The sequence below is a fragment of the Myodes glareolus genome, chromosome 1 (assembly GCF_982192425.1).
Source record: "Myodes glareolus chromosome 1, mMyoGla1.1, whole genome shotgun sequence".
NCBI classification, from domain to species: Eukaryota; Metazoa; Chordata; class Mammalia; order Rodentia; family Cricetidae; genus Myodes; species Myodes glareolus.
In genome coordinates, this window is record NC_142026.1 from 3,227,493 (window position 1) to 3,242,381 (window position 14,889).

General features: G+C 41.0%; 1 protein-coding gene across 10 annotated transcripts in view; it reads right to left on the minus strand.

The window, feature by feature from the left end:
* Raph1 (Ras association (RalGDS/AF-6) and pleckstrin homology domains 1) overlaps positions 1 to 6,118 on the minus strand; it is a 75,214-nt gene extending 69,096 nt beyond the window's left edge. For 2 of the 10 annotated variants that reach the window (XR_015005120.2, XM_048458910.3), the window contains exon 1: positions 5,874 to 6,115. The gene's annotated coding sequence lies outside the window, so the exon portion shown is untranslated. Of the gene's footprint in view, positions 1 to 5,873 lie in introns of all 10 variants that reach the window. The other 8 variants (XM_048458912.3, XM_085699353.2, XM_085699390.2 and 5 more) reach the window with 8 other exon arrangements.
* Positions 6,119 to 14,889: the final 8,771 nt, after the last annotated feature.

Below are 14,889 nucleotides of genomic sequence, written 5' to 3' on the forward strand. Positions count from 1 at the left end.
TGTCTCACAGACTTGTCTACAAACAATAACAATGCTCCTTTTCCTAGATAATGTTAGCTTATGTCAAGTTGACCAAAAAGGGAAAAAAGGAAAGAAAAGAATGGAAAGAAAGAAAGGAAGAAAGGAAGGAAGGAAGGAAGGAAGGAAGGAAGAAAGAAAGAAACCAGGACATTAACATAGCTTGTTTAAATTGGTATCCAAAACCACACAAGCCAAAAGAATTTAGACAGCTTTAAACTTCTAATTTTAAGTGTTTAGGCAACCACTGAGCTAAATCCCTAGCCCTGGGAATATCTTTAGTTTTACATTTCTAAAGACAGTTTAAGTTTCTATTTCTAGCACTGTGATATCACAATGGATAATAGTCCTCTATGAATCAGATAAAGATATCACTTGGAAAATCTTCAGACTAAATCTTAATTTATATTGTAAAAAGAAAGTTAAGTATAAAGGAGAATTTGAGTACAGGAAGTGTCAGAAGTAGGGCTGAACACAATGCTTATATAACATTGTAATAAAATGTTACATATGAAAAATACTGAACACTACTGAGAAATTAGGGTCCTACACAGACAGATGCACAAAATCATCGTATTAGAAAATGCAGTACTTTATAAGTTCTCCCCAAACTAAACTAGGAAGTTGATACAATTACAACCACCATCAAAAGAAAAATATTTTCTTAAAAACAGAAGTTAACAAGATGGAGGTAGGAATGTGGTTCAACTTCCAGCATCACAAAAATAATAATAAATCAAACAAAGTGATTCTAAAATCATATTATTAAAAAATGACTTTGATTAGTCAAAACAATCATGAATAGATTGAACAATTTATTCTACCTGATTTCAAACTAATGATATTTAAAATAATATTGGCAAAAGGACAGGGAATTATTACATCAATGTAACAGACAGTCCACAGATTGACTCACACTTATAAAATCAAATGATTTTTTGAAACAAAAAACTCAAGGCAGATAAAGAGGAAAATGTTTTTTGAAAAATATTGAAACAATTAGACATAAAGGAGAGAGGAAAGCTTCAATTTCTACATCATACCATAGTAAAAATTTAATTTAAAATGAAGCATAGCAAGAAATGCAAGAACTAAACTTATAAAACTCATACAGGAGAAAATACAGGAATATGTCTTTTCAACTTTGAAATAGGATTTTATTAGGACACAGAAAATACCTATAATCATAAGAAAAATTAACATTCTTAATTAAGTCCATTATTAAAACATTTAAAAAGTTAGATGGCACAAGGTGAGTATTATGAAACACATTGTTAATTTTGGCACTCAGAAGGCTGAGGTCAAAGTATTTTAATGAATTTGAAGTCATCCTAGGATACATGACAAGCCCTGTCACACACAAAAATGAATAAATAAAAGCAGGCAAGCACCAAATTAAGAGACAATATATCTGGATAAATAGCTCATATTTAGGATATAAAGAACTGTTACAAGCCTAAAAAAAAAAAAAGATTGAATTTTAAAATTAAGCAAAAATCTTACACAGTTATATCCCAAATGACTAATAAGAATATGAAAAGTTGGGACTGAAGAAAAGGCTCAGTGTACTATTCTTGCAGAGGATCCGAGTTCAGTTTGTAGCACCATATCAAGCATTTAAAACTACCAAGAAGAAAGAACACTTGTTCTTGTAGAGAACCCAGGTTCAGTTGACAGAATCCCAACCATCTGTAACTCCAGTTCCAGGGGATCCAAATGGACTCTTCTGACCTCAGTGGACACACATGGAACACATACATATATGCAGATAAAACACTCATACACATAAAAAGATGTAAAGAAACATAAAAATAAAATTTTAAGCCAGGCACTGCCCTTAACCCCAGCACGCAGCACTTCTGTATGAGCTGCCTTGGTTATGGCATCTTTTCACAGCACTACAACAGTGTTTAAGAGACAAGACAAAATAACACAATGAGCTGCAAAAACATTTATGATATGCTATCAGGACTTATTGTTAAATGTTCATTGTTTTTAACAAGCAATGACTTGAACAGGATGAGTATACCCCCATAGAAATGTTTGACTTTGTCCATTTAATTGAACAGAGTGTACAGTAATATGTTGTTGAGGCAATTTTATATGAATAAACAGTATGCAAGACCGAGGTTTAAAAAGTCTCTAGTCTATTAAGTTTCCTATCAATTGCTCTTTTAAAACTCCCAAGTAAACACAGATAGTGTAAGGGAAGCTTGAGTCTGTAGGTCATTTGGATCTCTAATGTGCTGCTTTAAAAAAAAAAAAATTAAATAACCAAGCTACAGTGATGCGCTTAAGCCAGCCTGAGCTATACAGTGAGGTCTAGTACAGCCTGGGCTACAATCTAAGATTCTGGGTAAAAAGAGAAGCCCAACAACAATAAAATAATGACTACACTTTCAGAGAGCACCCAGAGTAGTCAAAGGATAGAGACAAAGTAAAACAGTTGCTGCTAGAAGCTGCAGTAGTAGATGTGAAGTTACTGTTTAACAGGTAGAGCTGCAGTGTGGGATTGGGAAAATGCTCTGGAAATGGGCAGTGTAACAGTTCCACAACAACAGGAAACTGCTTTCCTTTGTGTAGCCCTGGCTGTCCTCTAACTAGCTCTGTAGACCAGGATGGCCTTGAACTCAGAGACCCACCTGCTCCTGCCTCCCTAGCCGTCATTGCTCCTTGAAGTGAACAGATTTAACACCACTGAAAGTTAACTATTTAATGCTTAAAATGGCAAAAGTTGTATGAAGATTTTAACACACGAGAAAAAGAAAAAAAGTGCTAGTTTTACCACACGGCAGCACAGGAAGGTGGTAAAAATAAAAGAATTAGGCTACCTAGTTGTAAATCTCTGTGTTTACTTCATAGCTGTGTAGTCTTTGGGAAAGAAACTTACTATCTCTGCTTGTTTTCTCAAATAACAGACCTCCATAGAGGCATGGTGAGGAATAAACAATTCAATACTATAAAGTGATGAAAATAGTACATATTATATAGTAACTATTTGTTATTATAATTTTTAAACATCTTTTGAGTCAGAGCTTCAGTATATAGCTTAGTCTAGCCTTTCTCCTCCTGCCTTAGCGTCTCGTGTGCTCTGATTACAATGGTGTCACCACTCCTGATTTCAAACATTACAAATTAGACTATGGGTTTTGTGGTGGTAGGTATCAAATCAAAGTCCCTACCATGTTTGGTAACTGCTCTCAAATTGAGCTGTATATCCAAACTGTTTAATGAACTTTAGGTCAAGTGTCTAAAGATCCTTAAAAGCTCTTCATCAAAATTAAAATTTTAAATTATTCTTTTTGTTTTGAGGTAGTCTCATGATGTAAGCAGTTCTTAAACTCAGTATTCTCCTACCTGGACCCTTCAAGGCTCATGCTATCAATCTTAGCTCCTCAAAAAGCTGGGTGGTGGTGGCACAGGCCTTTAATCCTAGCACTTGGGAGGCAGAGACAGGTGGATCTCTGTGCGTTCAAGGCCACCTTGGTCTAGAGTTCCAGGACAGGCTCCAAAACTGTCTCAAAACAAAATCTTAAGATCAGTAAGAATAACATGGAAATCAGTAATGTATTCCAAGCTCCTCATTTTACAGGTAAAGAAATTAAGAACTCAATAGTTAGTCTGAGGTTACATATCTTACTCCATTAATATTACTTTTCTTAAAGAAATAGTTGGGGATAATACCAATGTAGACATTCACAACTTCAGAACCAAAGCAAATGTGGCATCCCAGAATCTGTTGCCCTTGTTTCTTTCTAGTCCACTAAGGATTTATTTGAAGAGAGCCAAAACTCAGCAAGACCGAAACAAAAAACAACAAAATTATCCTCAAAGATAATGGTTAAAAAAAAAGATCTGGCCAGAAAACAAGGTGTTAAAAGTTGTGTAAACATTCTCAAAAGATGCCTGTCACTCCACTACTGTCAGCCAAACACTAACTGAATAATCTCAGTGAGACCTGAAGAGTCTGTCTGTGTGGAATACTAAATAGAGCTAATACTCATCACAAAGGAATGACCACATATAGTTCCTCACTAAAATCAAACAGAAGTGAGCAGCAATCCAAACACCACAAAACGCCTAGTGCAAAAAAAGCAAAACAAACAAACAAACAAAAAAAACCAAAACCAAAAACAAATGCAAGAAAGGTTTTTAAAGGGTGTCCTTATTTTGCTACTTCTCCAATGTTCTTCTTAGAGAATTTGGATTTGGGGGAGGGGGGAGCTGGTTTGTTGACCTGGACTGCACTGCAATCCTCCAGCCTCAGCCTCCTGTGTGCAGAGACTACAGGCATGACCCACCATGTCTGGTTCCTGAATCCAGCTCTAAAAAGATAATCACCACCTACACGTGGTATGTCTTCCTCTACAAGTCTACATTGTTGAAATCCCACCAGTCCTGTTGAAATAATCAAAATACATGATGTACATGTATGAAAATATGAAACTATTATGTAAAATTAATGTGTTAATAAAATATTATTTTTAAAGAAAATATCCAACCTTTTAAAAGACTCCAACGATACATTGGCAGCTTCCACAGTTTCACCCCACCACTGACCTCAATGTAGAATTCACCTTTTCTTCACTGCCTTATGCTATGCCTCTATAATGCACTATTACCAATATTCACTTCTGACCCACCCCCTCACAAGATCGACAGCCGATACCCCACCCTCAGCAGTAGGAAAAGGAATTAGTAGTATTGAGCCTCTCACAGATGGGTAAGGGGCTACCAATTTTGCATTATCGCATTCAACCTTCTTGATAACTGGCTGAAAGGTAAACAGGCGGTGTGTGGCTGTTTACCTGTAGGGAACTACTGCAGAGTTAATGGCTTGCTTATCCACTATCACGTTGCTAGCCCATTATTCTGTATGGACTGTTAGTTTATTCTGCTTCAATGCGCCTTTTCTGCCACTCAGTGTTGTGGGGGTGTTCGTTTTGCGTCTCCACTGTACCTGAGAAGGTTTCCACACTGTTTGCTGACTTCAATATTCTAACGAACACAAAGTCACCCTTTAGTAACTGAATCACGCTAGCCCGCTACCTTTAAGGAGGACTTTACCCACTTGGGCGGCTCTCCACTTCTCCATGAGAAATGCTGCAGGCAGTATCCACCCCGAACTGCTCTTCCCACAGAATGTATGAAATGCAACACACAGGAAACATGCAACTCTTGTATCATTGTCCAAAGCTCTTATTTCATACTAAGGCACATCTGAATAGGAAAAGGGTATCAGCATCTTAAAACGAAGGCATCCTTCCGACACTATTAGGCAGCCTCCTCCCTTTCTGTCGTCCTCCACTGAACTGCAGTTTGGATTTCCGGCGGGAATGTACGCGGAAAGATGAGATGAGGCTAAAAAGCACTAGAGCAATTACTTTGCTTAATTAGAAGACACAGAAGGCACCCCGCCTTTCGACGTCTCTGCATTGAACTAATTTATGAAGGCGGGCAGGGCATAAAAGCTAGAACAAACCCGCGTCGAGCGGTGTCTGCGGCTACCGAGAGCCAGTCCCTTTCAACCCGCGAGCAGTCCCCGGCCACCAGAGCCCAGTGCGGAGTAGAAGGCCCGCCGCACCTACCCAGGCGCCCACTGGCCCTATTGTCTGCACGATGCCGCCCCGAGTGGGGGGCAACCTAGGCCCCGCCGACCCCTACCCACCGCAGGCCGTCAGGCTGGGCACAGCCCCAACGCCAAGAGCTCGGCAGCGACCCCGCCCCGGGCTGCAGTCAATCGCTCTCGCTCGGAGGGCCACGCCGGGAACCAGGAAAATGGAGGTGGCAGCGCCTCCCGGAGACCTGGATCCTTCCTTTCCCCGACCTCGAGGGCCAGGCGGTGGAGCACTCACCGTGGCAGCCCCTCGGCCCTCCGGGAGCCCCGAGCGAGGCAGCAGCTGCTAGCGTACCCCCGCCGCGCCGCCGCCGCCTCTCCAAGCGCGCCGCTCCTCTCCCGAACGCTGAGCGCGCCCTCAGCTACCGCGGCGCGCGCTCCGTGACTGACTGACCGACCCACAGCGCGGGCGTTGGCGGGGACGGGACGGGGCGGGGCAATCGAGCACCCAGCGGCGCTGGTCACAGAGCCCCCGCGTCCGGCCCCGACACACAGGGCGGGGCTGAGGGTCGTGCGGCCCAAGGGCGGACCGACTTGCGCCCGGCCGCGCGCGCGCGCTCCCCGCCGCGGCCACCGGCTCACTTCCGGCGCGGGTGGTGGCGCGCGCCTCCCGCCGCCTGGCCAGCAGCTCCCCCGCCCCTGTCTCCCCCTCCCCCCGCATACACACCGTCCGACCCGCAGGCGCCGGGCCGCACCCAGCCGCGGCCGGCCTCCTGCGCGCGTCCCCGTGAGCCGCCTCCAGGAACCTGTGAATCAGAGAATGAATGAGCCGAGAGGAAAATCCCGCCTCGGTCCCGCCCTCCGTTGCCCTTCCCGGTGGCTCCCGTCTGAGGGTCTTGGGAGTCTGAGGGACGACAAGCAGACCGGTCAGGGGCTATGCACCTTTGCCTGCCGTCCAAGTACTCAGTATCCAGAAAATAGCCCCGGGCTAACTCAGACACCCACGGCTAAATGTGAGAGCACTGCTTTAGGAAATCCCGTTTTAGCCCCAAACTGCAGTTTCAGGAATCAGACACCCCGCTCATCTCTACACGTCAAAGCCTGCTCATCTGGGTCCCCAGTTTCTGTCCTCCCTTATTGAAGCTGTTCGTAGTACGGGTGTTGTCATTTTATATCCCCGAGTATTTCACTTAAATAGTGAATTTGCTCCCAAGCTCCGTGAGGATACTGCTTATTTTTATGCAGATTCGACTCAGGCCGACTTAGATTTCTTTCGATTTACGTCCTTATTACGACCTTCATATAAAGTTGATCAAAGAAAAGAAAAAATAGTATTAAATTACCTCTGCTTGGCTATATACTTTGTTAGCACTAAAGAAATTGAACTGTGATCTGGAATTGGCTGTGTTGAACATTGAGCATTCTTTTTCCTGTCTTCTTGTTAGCTCTTTAACAGTTTGTGTATTTTGAATTTTCACCTCCCTCCCCCCCCCAAAAAAAGAGAGACCATGTCTTTCTGAAATTCTGACTCTCTAAGAATGAGTGTTCATTTCTCTATTCTAGGAGCAAATCCTAGTTTGATTAAGTGCATTCTCCTTCCTGATATTCTTAATGATTTCCAAGTGGTTTCAGTCCTACTTTACAATCTTTTCCAACCTGGTGCACAATCTGTCCAAACTGGCCTTAGAACCGTACAAGTATTTGGCTGTTCCACACTTGAGATGCCTGTACTTTGGAAATACATGCAATATATACTTTAAGTTTAGTAGGTTCTTCAATAATCTGGTGTAAGATAACATCGTCTAATAAACTAAAAATAGTGAAGGTGACCAATTTTTATGGTCTCTCTTCCTTGTTGAATTCGCCATTTGTTACCTGTAATTATTTCAATGCGCTGTGTTTTTCCCTTGATGAGGATCATACTCTTTCTTCATCCTTAAGCCCTGCAGTATCTACTGTGCACCTTTGTATAAATGACAAATGCTTTGAAATTTTAACCAATAATTCCTACACCAACCTGGTCTACAGAGTGAGTTCCAGGATAGCCAGGGCTACACAGTGAAACCCTGTCTCAAACAAAACAAAACAATCTATACAAATATGTCTGTAGCCTCTTCATTTTCCTTGTGACCAGGTTTGTTGAGATTAAAAACACATAGATGCCCGAACCTAATAAATAGTCCATTGTTATCAAATGTTATTGCTGGGCTGAATGTGAACATTACAGAGGCATATGTTTTATTACCTGAAGATGTCCATTTAGGGATGTAAGATTAAAGGACATAGATTATGGAGACTCTAAGGCCAAGCAGAAGGTTTGGGAAGCAATGCAGTAGGTAGGTGATCAAGCCCATACTTGAATCTGGATATTTCCCTAGGTCTGAGCCTTGCAGTGTGATTCCCTCTGTCTGGAACGTTTCCCCTCCCTTCTCTACTCTGCTCCTGTTCGTGATGGTTCAGTTACATCTCCTTTATCTCTAGTTCCTCTAGACAGAATTATTGCTATGTATCATGTTTTCAAAAATCTTTGCACAGTGGTAGTGCAATTCTGATTCTTTTTAAATGACCTTGAGTTTCTCAAAAGACACAGACAAAGAAGCTGATTTTTCTTCAGCATCTTGCATGGAATATTGTACATAGAAAAGTTCAGCAATATTTGTAAACTAGAAGGAAGAGAAGAGATCTGATAAGAAAAGTCTGGCAGATCTTGAAGTAGAGGTTGGAGTAGGGAAAAGAAATTGGAAGTCACTTGAACTAATCCAGACACGGAATGCTGAAAACTGGAAAGGGCAGAAAACTGAGTTTCTTTTGGAAAGACTGACAGGTTCAGGTGGCAGATGGGTGGATAAGTAATAGTCCAAGATAACTCCAGTGTTCCCAGGATTGAAGATCAGCAACAAGCAAAAGATCAGTTCACTGCCAAGTCCATAGATAGATGTTGACTGCCTGTCAAGTTCAGAGCAATGTGCTGCGTGACAGAGACGCCACAGGCCAGTATTTCCTCTCCTAGTACAGCCTGCTCAGCCTACTGACCAGTAGGGAAGCTGAGGGGCACAAGTTCAATTTTGGACAAGTTATATTTGAAATAATGGTTGGACAGTCAAATGAATTGGTGCCTTTATTTGCTGGAAATCAGAAACTAGATCATCCTTGAGGCTAAGAAATATGTTTTGTATACTGTTGAAAATCCCATTGCTATCCACTATCACTGTGCTTAAAAGATAATAGATTTCTGTATTAGGTCATCATAACAAAATGCTACGCACTGAGTGTCTTAAACAAAAGGAATTTGTTATCTCACAGTTCTGGAGGGTAAAGTTTCTCCCAAAGCGCCTCTCTTTCTCTGGGGATGGCTATATTCTCCCTGTGTCTTCACATGCTCATTCTCCTATGTTTCTGTGGCCTAATTTCTTCTTATAAAGGCCATAGATATACTGGACCGGAGCACATCCTAATAACCCCATTTTAACTTAATTACCTCTGATGTGCAAATATACTCACAATCTGAGTTTCTAGGAGTTGAGGCTTCAGCATATGAATTTAACACACTACAGTTATAAGTACTTCTTGAATTGAATGGACTATATTCACAGTGACAAGTCAGGGCTCAAGAGATACAGCCACACATGTTCTGGAATATTTAACTACGTAAAGATGAGTTACATTTGTTTATGCTGGGGGACTATTACATTCACTGTGTAAAGGTGTGTCACATTTGTTTCTGCTGCCTTTGTTAATGATGTAAAGATGTGTTACATTTGTTTATGCTGTATTTTGTTTAATTATGTGAAGGGTGTTGCATTTATTTTCCCTTAAGTGCTTAAGACACCTGATTGATCTAATAAAAAGCTGAACTCAAGAGCTGGGCAGGAGAGGGGTAGGCAGGGCTGGTGGGCAGAGAAAATAAGTAGAAGGAGAAATCTAGAGGGGGGAGGGGAGGGAAAAGAAGGAGGGAGAAAGACGACACAACTGGGACCAGAGGTCAGGCATCTGCCAGTCTGATATGGAGAGAGCAGGAAGTAAGATATACAATAAGAAAGAAAGCTTAAAAAGCCGCGAGGCAAAATGTATATAAAGAGAAACAGATTAAAATAAGAACTAAGAAAAGGCCAAGCATTTGTAACTAACAAGGAATCTCTGGGTCATAATTTGGGAGCTGGTTGGTAGCTTAAAAGAAAGTATATAACAAATTTTTGTTGACATTATAATACATAACATGCTCAATGGTGTGTTTAACACATTACCTAGCAGTATAGAATCTATTGCATGGCAGTGAACATGATAAATTAGTACTCTCTTTCCATAAATCCTACACATTCATCTGGGTCTCAGATTTTTATTGACTAAATAAATATGCATCTGTAGTATGCCACAGAAGATGTAAACAAGGAACTCAATCTGTAGAAATTAAATTATTAAATTCCTCATACTTAATGGCATACACACACACACACACGCAATTTAGAGACAAGCTATGTTTCGTGGGAAGTTTTAATTATTTTATCAAAGACAACCTTTGGTTGTCCTAGTATTGTCTACCTATCATTTACCACTTTTTTTGGTAGAATTTATCAAGGGGACTAAAGATTGAATTAAAGAATTATTCTCTGCCTTTGTTGCCTTGTAGCCTTATTTATATGATTCTTTAAACAGTGTGAGAAAAGTCACTTGACAAATGTGTCATGGAAAAACAATAAACAGATGACAGCTGATATTTAGAACTTTTGTTCAGGCACGTCCTCTGAGGCAAGGCTCTGCCACAAAATATGGTTCCACCCAAGTGCCGTCCTGGAGCCGTCAGTCAGGCTCCTTGAAGGCCTCGTACTGTTGCTCCTCCACTGTTCCCTCCACTACCACCCTGCTCCAAACTTTCAGTACATCAGACAGGAGCTTGTGGGCATGCTCGCTCCCAGGCCTCTCTCTTTCCTTTGAAACACCTTGCATAATATCCTAATCAGTCTTTGCTGCTATCAGAACTACTTACAAAGTTTTTCCCCAAACAAGCTAACCACAAAAAAAATATGTTATTTTTACTTTGAAAATGCAACGTTACTTTTCAGGCAGTAGTGGTACATGCCTTTAATGCCAGTACTTGGGAGACAGAGGCAGGCAAATCTCTGCATACGAGGCCAGCCTGGTCTTCAGAGGAAGTTCCAGGATGGCCAGGGCTATTATACAGAGAAACACTGTCTTGAAAAAAAGAAAGAAAGAAGGACGGAAAGAGGGGGGGGAGGGAGGAAGAAAGAAAAGAAAGTGCACCCTCACAAAACATTATTAACAGTGTTATTCTAATATTGTTAAAAATAAGAGCTCTAATCCACAATTATGTACATGTGTACATCTATTGTATAACAGTGTTATAACAAATTTACATAAGCTGAGCGGTTATAAACCATACAAATCACTGTCTTACAGTTCCTAAGGTCAGAAGTTCACCATTGGTGTTAGTAGGCTAAAGTTAGATATTGAAAGAGCTGAGTTCCTTTTGGAGACTCTACGGGTGTATCTGCTGTCTTTTCTAACCTCCTTGCCTTTTGACTCCATTCTCCATCTTCAAAGCCAGTGGCCTGGCTTTCTCACCTTCCTCTTATAAGGACCATTGTGGTTATATTAAACCCAGGTGAAGAATTCAGAATAACTATTACAGTTTGATTTCATCCCCAGAATTCATGTTTTAGAAATTTAATCCCTAATGCAATAGACTTGGGAGGGAGGTTGGGAAGTATAAGTTTGTGAGGTCTCACCATGCATATTTTAATGACACAATAAAAAGGGCTGGTGCAGGCAAAAGTGGGCTCACTCTCATGTTTCCTTTGCCCTTTGGCCTTCCACACAGTAAGAAAGCCCCCTACAAAGCTAATTCCTTGATATGGGGTTTCTCAGCCTCCAGAACTAGGAGCCAATTGATTTCTCTTCACCTTAAGTCACACAGTCTATGCCATTCTGTTACAGTATCATAGTACATAAAAAGGATAATCATGCCCTTAATTCTATCCCAGCACTCTGAGGGCAGAGGCAGGAAGATCTCTATGAGTCTGAAGCCAGCCTGATCTACATATCAAGTTCCAGGACAGCCAGGGCTACATAGTGAAACCTTTTTCCAAAATAAATAAATGTCTATTGATTTTTTTGCATCCATCAAAAAAAATCAACAACAAAAGAAATAAATATTTTTGTAGAGGCAATCCACTATTTGATTGGTCCTTCCTTCCATCTAGAGCCCACTGATTTCTTTTTAAACTGCTCCTCTTATCCCATACACAAACTCAATTTGCTGCCAAGCATAACACCTTTTCCCCTTAGCCCACAAGAAGGATGCTACAGACAATATCATGTGTATATTCTCTTCCTCTCTCTCCCTCTCCCTCTCCCCCTCCCCCTCCCCCACTCTCTCCCTCTCCCTCCCTCCCCTCTCTCTGTGTGTGTGCCAAAATTAGGGAAAAAAGAACCAATTCTCATTTGATAGGGCACTTAGGAAAACTCAGTCAACAGCCACTGCTTATGGTTCTAGATATTGTAGAAAACCGGACAGAAAAGCAAAGATGAAGCAAGGAGCAGGACACATCTCAACTGTTTACATCCTTGATTCAGTGTGTCTGAGGGGCAGTCACATTTTTGTCTTGACCTAAGATTGGATATATGAATTTACAGATTTCTCTTCTCTACCCAAAATGGCATTTTCTACCTTTTGCAGCAAAAGACCAAGTATGAAAATAGGGATGTTTTTAAAGCTGCAATAATTCCCTATTGCCTGTAGCAATCTTAAGTCAGCTCTTCTGACATCTTTAAAGCTGTGTGTCTTTCCTTTTCAGTCCCATGTCACTTAGCTAGCCCTTTCATCTTTTCATTGTCCTTGGTCTCTTTCCGTGGTCCCACTCTTGTCTCCCCTTATTCCTTCTCTGAACTGTGTCCTCTGCCTTCTCTGATCATCTGTATCCTGTCCCATCTTGCCAGCCACCTTCATGCAATGCCCCCAAATCAGCCATGCAGGGCTTCCTTCTCTACATGGTTTGCACGATGTAAGACCTGTGTCATCCATCTCATTCATAGGTCTATGATTTATATTTGTGATCATGTAGATCATCAGTCTATGGCGATAAGAACATAACAGGTCTTAAAAATTGCACTCAAAGCTGTTTTTGGTGGTGCATACCTGTTGTCCTGAGTACACAGAAAGTGAGAACAAGAAGATTAAGAGTTCAAGGTCAGGGGACTGGAGAGATGGCTCAGAGGTTAAGAGCACTCACTGACTGGTCTTCCAGAAGTTCTGAGTTCAATTCCCAGCACCCACATGGTGGCTCACAACCATCTATAATAAGATCTGGTGCCTTCTGGCCTGCAGGAACACATGCAAGAAGAATGCTATATACATAATTAATAAATAAATCTTTAAATAAAATGATGCTAGTTAAAAAAAAGAAGAATTAAAGGCCAGCCTAAACTGTGTAGTAAGCTTAAAGATAGTCTAGGCTATATGAGAACCTGTCTAAACTGATACAAACAAAAATTTCACCTATAGAGCTATTGGCTGATTAGACAACATGTTAAATAATAGTTCAGAGATCTTGTTATAGCCCTCAATAGAAGGAAACATACTGGCCTACTGTATTTCTCATGCTGCATGCTTCCTCATCATCTCTACATAAATCAAACATGGGAAAGAGAAACCTATGGGGGAGGAAGCCAGAATTATTAAATTGCAAGAAGACAAACAGCGCAAGAAAGACAAAGACTCTTTTCACTGCTGATGATCAGCTGGACCAAAGCTAGGGAATCACAGGAATCAGGACGGGTGGGGAAGGAAGCATCTAATCACATAATGAAAATTGTGTCTAGACATATATTTTTTCTCTGTGAAGGAGTCAAACAATAAAATTAATTCTTTGCTTGGATAATGTATTTCTAGGGTACTTCTCAAACAAACAAAAAAGCAAAAAAAAATTGAAACTAGATTAAGGGTGAGTCTTCCTAAATGTAAAAAGAAAGAAGAAAATAATTTTAATTTGCATTAAAATACTACATGAGACACATAGATTTTTTTTATCATTTCCTCTGTTAAAGGAAAGAATTATTTCAAACAAAAAAAAGAGATAAGTTAAAAACCTTTGATTTATTTATCTGCTTTCTTCCATGGGAAAATAAAATACAACTATGCTCAAATGTAATCCCTTTCTACCTTTGATATCATACCTGCCTCTTTTACATCAAAAACAACAAAAATTGACATAAAAGCAAAATAAATAATTCTCAACAGTTGACAATATTCTGTGCCTAGACAACAATGCTCTTTTCTCAGAAATTCTAACGCAAGTATTATAGCTTATCCACTGTGATCCAATACTTGGGAGACTACCACATTGTGCTCCGTAAGTAACGGCAAATACTTGTGGCAAAATTCCCTCTTCCTCTTATGCCTCTCTGTCTACAGTAACATCTCAGTATTCATCTTTGCTTTCATCTGAAGGAGAGACATTGGCAATAGTGCTGGATCATGATAGATGAAAGTTAGTATTTTCATTTGCTGTCCATGTTATTATACTCTCTCTTAGATAGTTTCCTCAGTGGAGGAAAGCAACAATAACAATGACAACAACAACAACAAAACCCAAGCAGATGTTTCTTTTTTAAAGATTTTCAGTTGTTGGTAAAAAAGAACCCTTTTCTCATCAAGGAAAAAAGTCTTTTCTTTCTGCAATTTCCAACACCTACACTCATTAATTCTCAAACTCTCCTGTGTGGGAGGAAATGCCCTATTTGTTTGGGTTTGGGGAGTTAATTTAATTTTGACTGAGTACCCCTTTCCTTGGGTGCAAAGAAATCCAACCTTAGTCACCACTGGGGTTTCCTCCTTTTTCCCCTACCCCCTGCTAAGCAAACTCACAACTTTACAGAGCCACAGGTCCAGGAACCTGTTTGGTTTAATCTGATTATAAATGGGATCCCAGGTCCAAGGAGAGATCCCCAGATTGTTCTCTGGATAGAGGAGAGGGTGCCTGAACTGGCCTTGGCCCATAACCATACTGATGAATATTTTGTTTATCACCATAGAACGTGCATCTGGCGATGGATGGAGATGGAGACAGAGACCCACATTGGAGCACTGGACTTAACTCCCTAGGTCCAAACGAGAAGCAGAAGGAAAGAGAACGTGAGCAAGGAAGGCAAGATCAGAGGGAACCTTCATCCGACGATGGATGGCGATACAGACGGAGACCCACATTGGAGCCCCGGACGGAGTCCCCCAAGGTCCAGATGAGGAGTAGAAGGAGGAAGAACATGAGAAAGGAGATCGGGACCGCGAGGGGTGCGATCAC